Raw genomic sequence first — 10,935 nt, forward strand, 5'->3', positions numbered from 1 at the left:
CTCTTTGGAGGGATGCTGTCAAGGTCACTCTCAGAAAAGCAAGCGAGACAAGGGGGTGTTGAGCAGTCAACAAAGCAAAGACTGGAGGTGAGGAAATTTATTTCTCCTAAAGCAGAGGCTATGGAAAACTTACTAGGAACAGTGAAGTCTGGCCATCTTATGCTCATTCAGCCATCCAAGGTTGTAAATAAGACTTTGAGAATAATAGTGATGGTTCACTTATATGTAGTGAACTTTTCAAAGGGCGTTTGCATCTGTTATCTTGTTTGCTCCTTCAGTGACTGTGACATTGGCAAGACAATTATTGCTGATGATGCAACAAGCCCCAAGAGGTTAAACCAGGTTACTCTTGAGGCAGGGGCAGGTTCGACATTAACATGGGTTTTCTGACATAAATTGAAAATCTGAGCAGGTTAAAAAGAATGATAATGCCTAGGTTAGGGTTCTCATAGAAAGTAACTGAAAGCAATCTTTCCCATGGCAGATTATGGAGTCATAATTATGTTTTTAAAAACCTTTTTCTGTTTTTTTTTTTAATATTGAAGTATATATTGGAAACAAGGCCATATCCAATGCTACAGTCCAAACCAAACTTTTAAAGCCAAGACAGCGGAATGAAACTTACTCTTAGCCTTCTTCCCTTAGCTGTTGAGCAGACTTAACAAACTCTGGTAAGAAATCCGGCATAGGCAAGAACCTTACAAAAAAAAAAAAAAGGAGGCAGTTTAGTTCCTTTCTACATTATAGTTTCAGAGCTTTCCTATGAAACTATACCAAATGGGGCCATTAGAAATTAATGCTCTCTAACCTGTATCCTCCGCAGTAAGTGGCTCACTGCAATCTCCGCCTGCCGTATTCAAGCGATTCTCCTGCCTCAGCCTGCCAAGTAGCTGGGACTACAGGTGTGCACCACCATGCCCGGCTAATTTTTGTATTTTTAGTAGAGACGGGGTTTTGCCTTTTTGGCCAGGCTGGTCTCGAACTCCTGACCTCAGGTGATCCACCCACCTCGGGCTCTCAAAGTGCTGGGATTACAGGCATGAGCCACTGTGACTGGCCACAAATACACATTTTTTTTGTTTTTTGTTTTTTGTTTTTTTTTTGAGACAAAATTTCATTATTGTTGCCCAGGCTGGAGTGCAATGGCACGATCTCGGCTCACCACAACCTCCGCCTCCTGGATTCAAGCGATTCTCCTGCCTCAGCCTCCTGAGTAGCTGGGATTACAGTCATGCGCCACCACGCCCAGCTAATTTTGTATTTTTAGTAGAGATGGGGTTTCTCCATGTTGGTCAGGCTGGTCTCGAACTCCCAACCTTAGGTGATCCGCCCACCTCGGCCTCCCAGAGTGCTGGGATTTCAAGCATGAGCCACCACACCCAGCCGCAAATATGTGTTTTTAACAGAATTTAATGATTTATTTCTGAATAACAATGGAATATAGAGCTTTTATATTCATTGCCCTAAATTGTCTAATTAATTCATGGGTGCCAAAGTACCTGGGCTGAGATTTTAGAGTTCAGTGGAATCCATAAGCACAGAATACCCCAGCTCCAGATTACTTAAAAAAAAAAAAAACTACTCACTTGATATCCCTTGTTCCACACCTTAACATAAACCCCAATCCCTTACAATTTAGCTGCCCTATATCTCCTTACCTCGGGACTTTACTCTTTGCAAAGTCATAGCTAACTAACCTGATCAATTCTATTCTTTCAAACTAGAAGTCTCAGGATTGCCTGTGCTTTCCCCCCATTCTTTCCTGTCACATCTAATCACTAGACTCTCTTGATTCCCCCTCAGGAATGTCTCAGATCTTTCCCCAGCTCTCCATCCCCACTGCTACTTAGTTCAGACCTTCATCTCATATGACTACTATTTCAATAACCTTTGAACCCATCTCCTGTCCTCCAGTCTCTCCTGTCTCCAAGTCTCTAAGCTGTCACTAGAATTATCTTTCCAAAGCATAATGTTACAGATATGTTTTCTCATTTTATATCTCCATTGCTAAGAGCAGTGTCTGGAATATAGGCAATGCTGAATAAATATTTATTGTTGACTAAATTACTGTTAATTTGGCCGGATGCAGTGGCTCATGCCTGTAATCCCAGCACTTTTGGAGGCCGAGGCGGGCAGATTACTTGAACTCAGGAGTTCGAGACAAGCCTGGCTAACATGGCAAAATCCCGTCTTTATTAAAAATACAAAAATTAGGCTTGGTGCTGCACGCCTGTAATCCCAGCTGGGGAGGCTGAGGCACGAGGATTGCTTGAACCTGAGAGGCGGAGGTTGCAGTGAGCCGAGATTGCACCACTGCACCCCAGCATGGGCAACAGAGAAAGACTCCATTTCAAAAAAAAAAAAAAATTACTGTTAATTTCACTGCTTCTCTGTAAATATGCCCAAATCTAGTGAGAATGCATTTTTGTCTTCTTCCAGCTCTTCCTTCCCCTGTTTCCTTTTCCCACTAAAGCAAAGAAGGAATAATGATAACAATTGTAACTACTATTTATTGAAGTGAAACCTAAAGCCAGAAAAAATAGATAAATTGTACTTCATCAAAATTAAAAACAGTTCATTAAAGGACACTATCTACAGAGTGAAAAGGTACGCCATGTGATGGAAGATTTGCAAATCATATATCAGATAAGGGATTAGTATCCAGAAAAACATAAAGAACTCCTACAACTTAACAACAAAAAAGCAACCTAATTTAAAAATAGGCAGAGGACTTGAATTCCTCCAAAGATACACAAATGACCAATAAGCACAAGTAAAAGATGCTCAAGATCACTAATCATCAAGGAAATCCAAATTAAAAGCACAATGTGATACTACTTCACAACTAGTAGGATGGGTATTATATATATATTATATGTATATGTATATGTATAGAAACCAGAAAATAACAAGTTTGGTGACGATGTAGAGAAACTTGTAATTCTTGTACATTCCTGGTAGGAATATAAAATGGTGTAGCTGGCTAGGTATGGTGGATCACACCTGTAATCCCAGCACTTTGGGAGGCCAAGGCGGCAGATCACTGAGGTCAGGAGTTTGAGAGCAGCCTGGTCAACATGGTGAAACCCCATCATTGCTAAAAATACAAAAATTAGCTGGGCCTCGTGGTGCATGCCTATAATCCCAGCTACTCAGGAGGCTGAGGCAGAATTGCTTGAACTCAGGAGGCGGAGGTTGCAGTGAGCTGAGACCGCGCCATTGCACTTCAGCCTGGGCAACAGAGCAAGACTCCATCTCAAAAAGAAAGGAGAGGAGAGGAGAGGAGGGGGAGCAGAGGGGAAGGGAGGGGAGGGGAGGGGAAGGGAGGGGAAGGGAAGGGAGGGGAGGCTGTGGAAAATAGGACAGCATTTCCTCAAAAAATTAAACATAAAATAATTGAAACGACTTGAAGAAATATGGGTATACCCATGTTCCATAGCAGTATTATTCACAATAGCCAAAATATGGAAGCAACCCAAGTGTCTTATCAATGGATGAATAAACAAGTAAAATTTGGTATGTATGTATGTATGTATATATATATATATATATACACATATACATATATATGTGTGTGTGTGTATGTATATATATATATATATATACATACACACACACACATACATACATATATTTCAGCCTTTGAAAGGAAGGGAATCCTGGCCGGGCACGGTGGCTCACACCTGTAATCCCAGCGCTTTGGGAGGCCAAGGCGGGTGGATCACCTCAGGTCAGGAGTTCGAGACCAGCCTGGCCAACATGGTGAAACCCCATCACTGCTAAAAATACAAAAATTAGCTGGGCCTCGTGGTGCATGCCTATAATCCCAGCTACTCAGGAGGCTGAGGCAGAAGAATTGCTTGAACTCAGGAGGCGGAGGTTGCAGTGAGCTGAGATCAAGCCATTGCACTTCAGCCTGGGCAACAGAGCAAGACTCCATCTCAAAAAGAAAGAAGAGGAGAGGAGAGGGGAGTGGAAGGGAAGGGCGGGGAGGGGAGGGGAGGCTGTGGAAAATGGTACAGCATTTCCTCAAAAAATTAAACATAAAATAATTGAAACGGCTTGAAGAAATATGGGTATACCCATGTTCCATAGCAGTATTATTCACAATAGCCAAAACGTGGAAGCAACCTAAGTGTCTTATCAATGGATGAATAAACAAGCAAAATTTGGTATATATGTGTGTGTATGTATATATATATATGTATATGATTCAGCCTTTGAAAGGAAGGGAATCCTGGCCGGGCATGGTGGCTCACACCTGTAATCCCAGTGCTTTGGGAGGCCGAGGTGGGTGGATCACCTCAGGTCAGGAGTTTGAGACCAGCCTGGCAAACATGGTGAAACCCCGTCTCTACTAAAAATACAGAAAATTAGCCGGGCGTGGTGGCACATGCCTGTAATCCCAGGTATTCGGGAGGCTGAGGCAGGAGAATCGCTTGAACCTGGGAAGCGGAGTTTGCAGTAAGCCGAGATTGCGCCATTGCACTCCAGCCTGGGCAACAAGAGCGAAACTCCATCTCAAAAATAAAAAAGGAAGGGAATCCTGATACTTGCTACAACATAAATAAACCTTGAAAACATTATGCTAAGTGAAATAAATCAATTATAAAAGGACAAATAGTGTGATTGCACTTATATGAGGTACTTAGAGTAGTCAGATTCATACAGACAGAAAACAGATTGGTGATTGTCTGGGCTGGGAGGGGCTAGGAGGAGGAGAGAATGGGGAGTTATTGTTTAATGCATAGTGAGTTTCAGTTTGGGAAAATGAAAAAAGTTCTGGAGATAGATGGTGGCAATGGTTGCACAATAATGTGAATGTACTTACTACCACAGAACTGTATACTTAAAAATAGTTCCAAATTGTTACATTTTATGTTATATATTTTTTACCACAATTTTTAAAGAAAAATCTCCAGAAATTTAGAACTCATCTTTGAGTCTTTTCTTTCCTTTCCCTTTATTCTCCATCTACTCCTTACCTTACTGCAACCCATCAGCAAATCCAAAATATATTTTTAAACTGACTACTTCTTTCCATCTCTCTTACCTCCACACCAATCCAAGACACAATAATCTCTCATCTATACAACCTTAGTAGCCTCGTAACTGAACTCTTCTTTCTATCTTGTTCCCATCAAAACCACCCACACAGCAAACGGGCCTATAAATGGCCTCTTTAATAGGTAAACTAGAAAGTGCTAGCAATCCACTACATTATCAGAGTAAAGGAGAAAAAGCATAACTATTTTAGTATATGAAAAAATATGACTTTTTATATGATATATGTGATATGTCATATATATATATAGCATATATTTGTACATCCTGAAATAGTATGGTTTTTCCTCTTTAACACATATGTACTATTTGATATATAATATATATCACATATATATGGAAAATATGTAAATACGTAATGTATGATATATAATATATCACCAAGATTTGGCCGGGTGTGGTGGCTCACACCTGTAATCCCAGCACTTTGGGAGGCCGAGGCGGGTGGATCACCTGAGGTCAGGAGTTCAAGACCAGCCTGGCCAACATGGTGAAACCCCATCTCTACTACAAATACAAAAATTAGCTGGGCCTGGTGGCAGGCATCTGTAATCCCAGCTACTCAGGAGGCTGAGGCAGGAGAATCATTTGAACCTGGGAGGCGGAGGTTGCAGTGAGCCGAGATCGCACCATTGCATTCCAGACTGGGCAACAGGGTGAGACTCCATCTCAAAAAAAAAACAAAAAACAAAAAACAAACAAACAAACAAAAACTCTTAGCCAACTTGGAATAGAATGAACTTCTTCTTGCTAATAAAAGGTGTTTACCAAAACCTATAGCAACTTTTACTTAACAGTGAAACATTAAAAAAACTCCTTTTACATTAGGATCAAGACAACGATGCCTATCATTGCTTCTACTGGACACTATTCTAGAGTTCCTAACCAGTACAAGGTAAGAAAAAGATATTAAAGATATAAAATCATAAGGGAGCAAACAAAACTGCCCTTACTTACACAGGATATGATTCTCTGCAGAAAAAAATCCAAAAGAATCTCAAGTAAACTATTTAAACTAACAAAAAATTTCAACAAGGATGTGACTACAAGATCAATATACTAAAATCAATTTTATCATAATAAATCAGCAATTATAAAATACTTTTAAGATGGCATATGCAATAGCAATAAAAACTAAAAGATACGTAGATCAAACAAAGAAATACAAGAGAAAAAGTATATAGAGAACATTATAAAACTTTATTGGAAAGCATAAAAGAGGATCTAGCTGCCTCTGCCTCCTGCCTCCTGCCTCCTGCCTCCTGCCTCCTGCCTCTGCCTCTCCCCACAGTCTCCCTCTCCCTCTCTCTCCACGGTCTCCCTCTGATGCCAAGCCGAAGCTGGACTGTACTGCCGCCATCTCGGCTCACTGCAACCTCCCTGCCTGATTCTCCTGCCTCAGCCTGCCTAGTGATTGGGATTGCAGGCGTGCACCACCATGCCTGACTGGTTTTCGTATTTTTTTGTTGGAGACGTGGTTTCGCTGTGTTGGCCGGGCTGGTCTCCAGCTCCTAACCGCAAGTGATCTGCCAGCCTCGGCCTCCCGAGGTGCCGGGATTGCAGAGGGAGTCTGGTTCACTCGGTGCTCAATGTTGCCCAGGCTGGAGTGCAGTGGCGTGATCTCAGCTCGCTACAACCTCCACCTCCCAGCCGCCTGCCTTGGCCTCCCAAAGTGCTGAGATTGCAGCCTCTGCCCGGCCGCCACCCCGTCTGGGAAGTGAGGAGCGTCTCTGCCTGGCCGCCCATCGTCTGGGATGTGAGGAGCCCCTCTGCCTGGCTGCCCAGTCTGGGAAGTGAGGAGCGCCTCTTCCCCACCGCCATCCGTCTAGGAAGTGAGGAGCATCTCTGCCCGGCCGCCCATCGTCTGAGATGTGGGGAGCGCCTCTGCCCCGCCGCCCCGTCTGGGAAGTGAGGAGTGCCTCTGCCCGGCCGCGACCCCGTCTGGGAGGTGAGGAGCGCCTCTGCCCGGCCGCCCCGTCTGAGAAGTGAGGAGCCCCTCCGCCTGGCAGCCACCCCGTCTGAGAAGTGAGGAGCCCCTCCGCCCGGCAGCCGCCCCGTCTGGGATGTGAGGAGCGTCTCCGCCCGGCAGCTGCCCCGTCCGGGAGGGAGGTGGGGGGCAGCCCCCGCCCGGCCGCCTCCCTGTCCAGGAGGTGGGGGGCGCCTCTGCCCGGCCGCCCCTTCTGGGAAGTGAGGAGCCCCTCTGCCCGGCCACCACCCCGTCTGGGAGGTGTACCCAACAGCTCATTGAGAATGGGCCATGATGACGATGGCAGTTTTGTCGAATAGAAAAGGGGGAAATGTGGGGAAAAGATAGAGAAATCAGATTGTTGCTGTGTCTGTGTAGAAAGAAGTAGACATAGGAGATTCCATTTTGTTCTGTACTAAGAAAAATTCTTCTGCCTTGGGATGCTGTTAATCTATAACCTTACCCCCAACCCCGTGCTCTCTGAAACATGTGCTGTGCCCACTCAGGGTTAAATGGATTAAGGGCGGTGCAAGATGTGCGTTGTTAAACAGATGCTTGAAGGCAGCATGCTCCTTAAGAGTCATCACCACTCCCTAATCTCAAGTACCCAGGGACACAAACACTGTGGAAGGCCGCAGGGTCCTCTGCCTAGGAAAAACAGAGACCCTTGTTCACTTGTTTATCTGCTGACCTTCCCTCCACTATTGTCCTATGACCCTGCCAAATCCCCCTCCGCGAGAAACACCCAAGAATGATCAATAAATACTAAAAAATAAATAAATAAATAAATAAATAAAAATAAATAAATAAATAAATAAAAGAGGATCTAAATAGATGGAGAAAAATACTATGCTCTCAGACTGAAAGAATCAATATTATAATCCAGGCAAAATGGCTCATGCCTGTAATCCCAGCACTTTGGGAGGCTGAAGCAGGTAGATTACTTGATGTCAGCAGTTCAACATCAGCTTGGCGAACATGGTGAAATCTCGTCTCTACTAAAAATGCAAAAATTGGCTGGGTGTGGTGGCAGGTCCCTGTAATCTCAGCTACTCCGGAGGCTGAGGCAGGAGAATCAATCAAACCCAGGAGGCATACATTGCAGCAAGCCAAGACTGTGCCACGGCACTCCAGCGTGGGCAACAGAGTGAGACTCTGTCTCAAAAAAAAAAAAAAATCACTATTATAAAGATGATGACCAGGTGTGGTGGTGTGGGCCTGTAATCTCAATTATTTGGAAGGCTGAGGCAGGGGGATTGCTTGAGCCTAGGAGTTCAAGGCCAGCTTAAGCAACACAGCAAGGCCCTTTCTCTAAAAATAAAAATAAATTAAAAATAAACAAATAAAAGATGTCAATTCTCTCAGACTGATTTATAGATTGAATGCATTCCCAGTAAAAATCCCAAATGTGCATGGTGTTCTAAGGTGAAAATAATCACAAAGACACTCTCAGGGTTAAAAAAGTAGAAATGGCCAGGCACAGTGGCTCACGCCTGTAATCCCAGCACTTTGGGAGGCCGAGGCGGGCAGATCACGAGGTCAGGAATTCTAGACCAGCCCGGCCAACATGGTGAAACCCCGTCTCTACTAAAAATACAAAAATCAGCCGGTGTGGTGGCGCAGGCTTGTAATCCCAGCTACTTGGGAGGCTGAGGCGGGAGAATTGCTTGAAATCGGGAGGCGGAGATTGCAGTGAGCTGAGAGCATGCCACTGCACTCCAGCCTGGGCAACAGAGCAAGAAGCCATCTCAAAAAAAAAAAAGGTAGATGTAGTAGGATCACAGATAAATCTAAAAACAGTGGCAAATGGGAAAAAAGCAAACTGCTAACAAATATGTACAATATATCTAAAATATACAATGTTCAAAATATGTGGAAAATACTAGGTAGAGCCAGGCATGATGGCTCACACCTGTAATCCCAGCACTTTGGGAGGCTGAGGCGGGCGGATCACCTGAGGTCGGGAGTTCGAGACCAGCCTGACCAACATGGAGAAACCCTATCTCTACTCAAAATACAAAATTAGCCAGGCATGGTGGCGCATGCCTGTCATCCCAGCTACTAAGGAGGATGAGGCAGGAGAATCGCTTGAACGTGGGAGGCAGAGGTTGCGGTGAGCCAAGATCGCGCCATTGCACTCCAGCCTGGGCAACAAGAGGGAAACTCTGTCTCAAAGAAAAAAAAGAAAGAAACGAAAATACTATGTAGGAAATATGTAGTAAAAACATGCACAGGAATGACAAATGCCAAATTCAAAAATGTGACCTCTGTGGAGAAAAGGTGAGGAATGAGTTAATGTGTGAATGTATGGGTACATGCTTTCTATTAACTTAGTAGGAGAAAAAAATCAACCTCTACCACGTGGACCTCCAGAGAGGGAAGCAAAACCCCATGAAAGACGCTTTTTATATTCCTGTAGGCTTTTGTTTGTTTGTTTGTTTGTTTGTTTGAGATGGAGTCTTGCTCTGTCGCCCAGGCTGAAGTGCAGTGGCACAATCTAGGCTCACTGCAACCTCTGCCTCCTGGGTTCAAGCGATTCTCCTGCCTCAGCCTCCCGAGTAGCTGGGACTACAGGCACATGCCACCATGCCCGGCTAATTTTTTTGTATTTTTAGTAGAGACGGGGTTTCACCATGTTAGCCAGGATGGTCTCAATCTCCTGACCTCATGATCCACCTGCCTCAGCCTACCAAAGTGCTGCGATTACAGGCATGAGCCACCGCACCCAGCTGCTCCTGTAGGCTTTTAAACAGTTCTATTTACAATTCAGTTTTGGCCTGGCATGTTGGCTCATGCCTATAATCCCAGCACTTTGGGAGGCTGAGGCAGGTAGATCACCTGAGGTCAAGAGTTCATAACCAGCCTGACCAACATGGTGAAACCCTATCTCTACTAAATACAAAAAAAATTAGCCGGGCGTGGTGGCCCGTGCCTGTAGTCCCAGCTACTTGAGAGGGTGAGGCAGGAGAATCGCTTGAACCCAGGAGGCAGAGATTGCAGTGAGCCAAGTTTGAGACGTTGCTCTCTAGCCTGGGCAACAAGAGTGAAACTCCATCTCAAAAAAAAAAAAGAAAAGAAAAAAAATCAGTTTTAAGTTTCCTTCCTTACATTGTAACTTTTTTCAAGTCACCCTCAAATATACAGCGTAAGTTCTTAAACTTCATCAAGTATCAGAATCACTTGGAGGGCTTGTGAAGGGTGCAGTGCCTCATGCCTGTGGCTCACGCCCATAATCCCAACACTTTGGGAGGCCGAGATGGGTGGATCACTTGAGCTCAGGAGTTCAAGACCAGCCTGGGCAACAAGGTGAAACCGTGCCTGTACTAAAATACAGAAAATTAGCCAGGTGTGGTGGTGCACGCCTGTAGTGTCAGCTACTCAGGAGGCTAAGGCAGGAGAATCACTTGAACCCAAAAAATGGAGGTTGCAGTGAGTCAAGATGGCACCACCGCACTCCAGCCTGGGTGATAGAGCCAGACTCTGTCTCAAAATAATAATAATAATAATAACAACCATAAAAGAATCACTCGGAGGGCTTGTTAATATATGGATTGTTGAGCTGGCCCCCAGACTTTCTGATTCAGTAAGTCTAAAGTGGGACCTGAAAATTTGCATTTCTAACAAGTTCCCAGGTATTGCTGAAGTGGCTGGTCCATGGATTATGCTTAAAAACCACACTGTGAGACCTACAGTAAAGTCTGTCTACATAACACAGGTGTTTTTGTGGTTGTGAGGAATTAAGAGGCAGTGAATGAAAGCCTGCCATTTTCTACATTCTCTTTGGGCTGAGGCCAGCACAGAAGCTCATAATTCTAGGTGGTGAATAGGAGTATTGACAGTGCAGCAGGTGGGAGCCACATGTCAGGAGAATTAGTGTGATGTGAACCCCCTCTTCCAAATACATG

The sequence above is a fragment of the Pan paniscus genome, chromosome 1 (assembly GCF_029289425.2).
Source record: "Pan paniscus chromosome 1, NHGRI_mPanPan1-v2.0_pri, whole genome shotgun sequence".
Taxonomy (NCBI): Eukaryota; Metazoa; Chordata; class Mammalia; order Primates; family Hominidae; genus Pan; species Pan paniscus.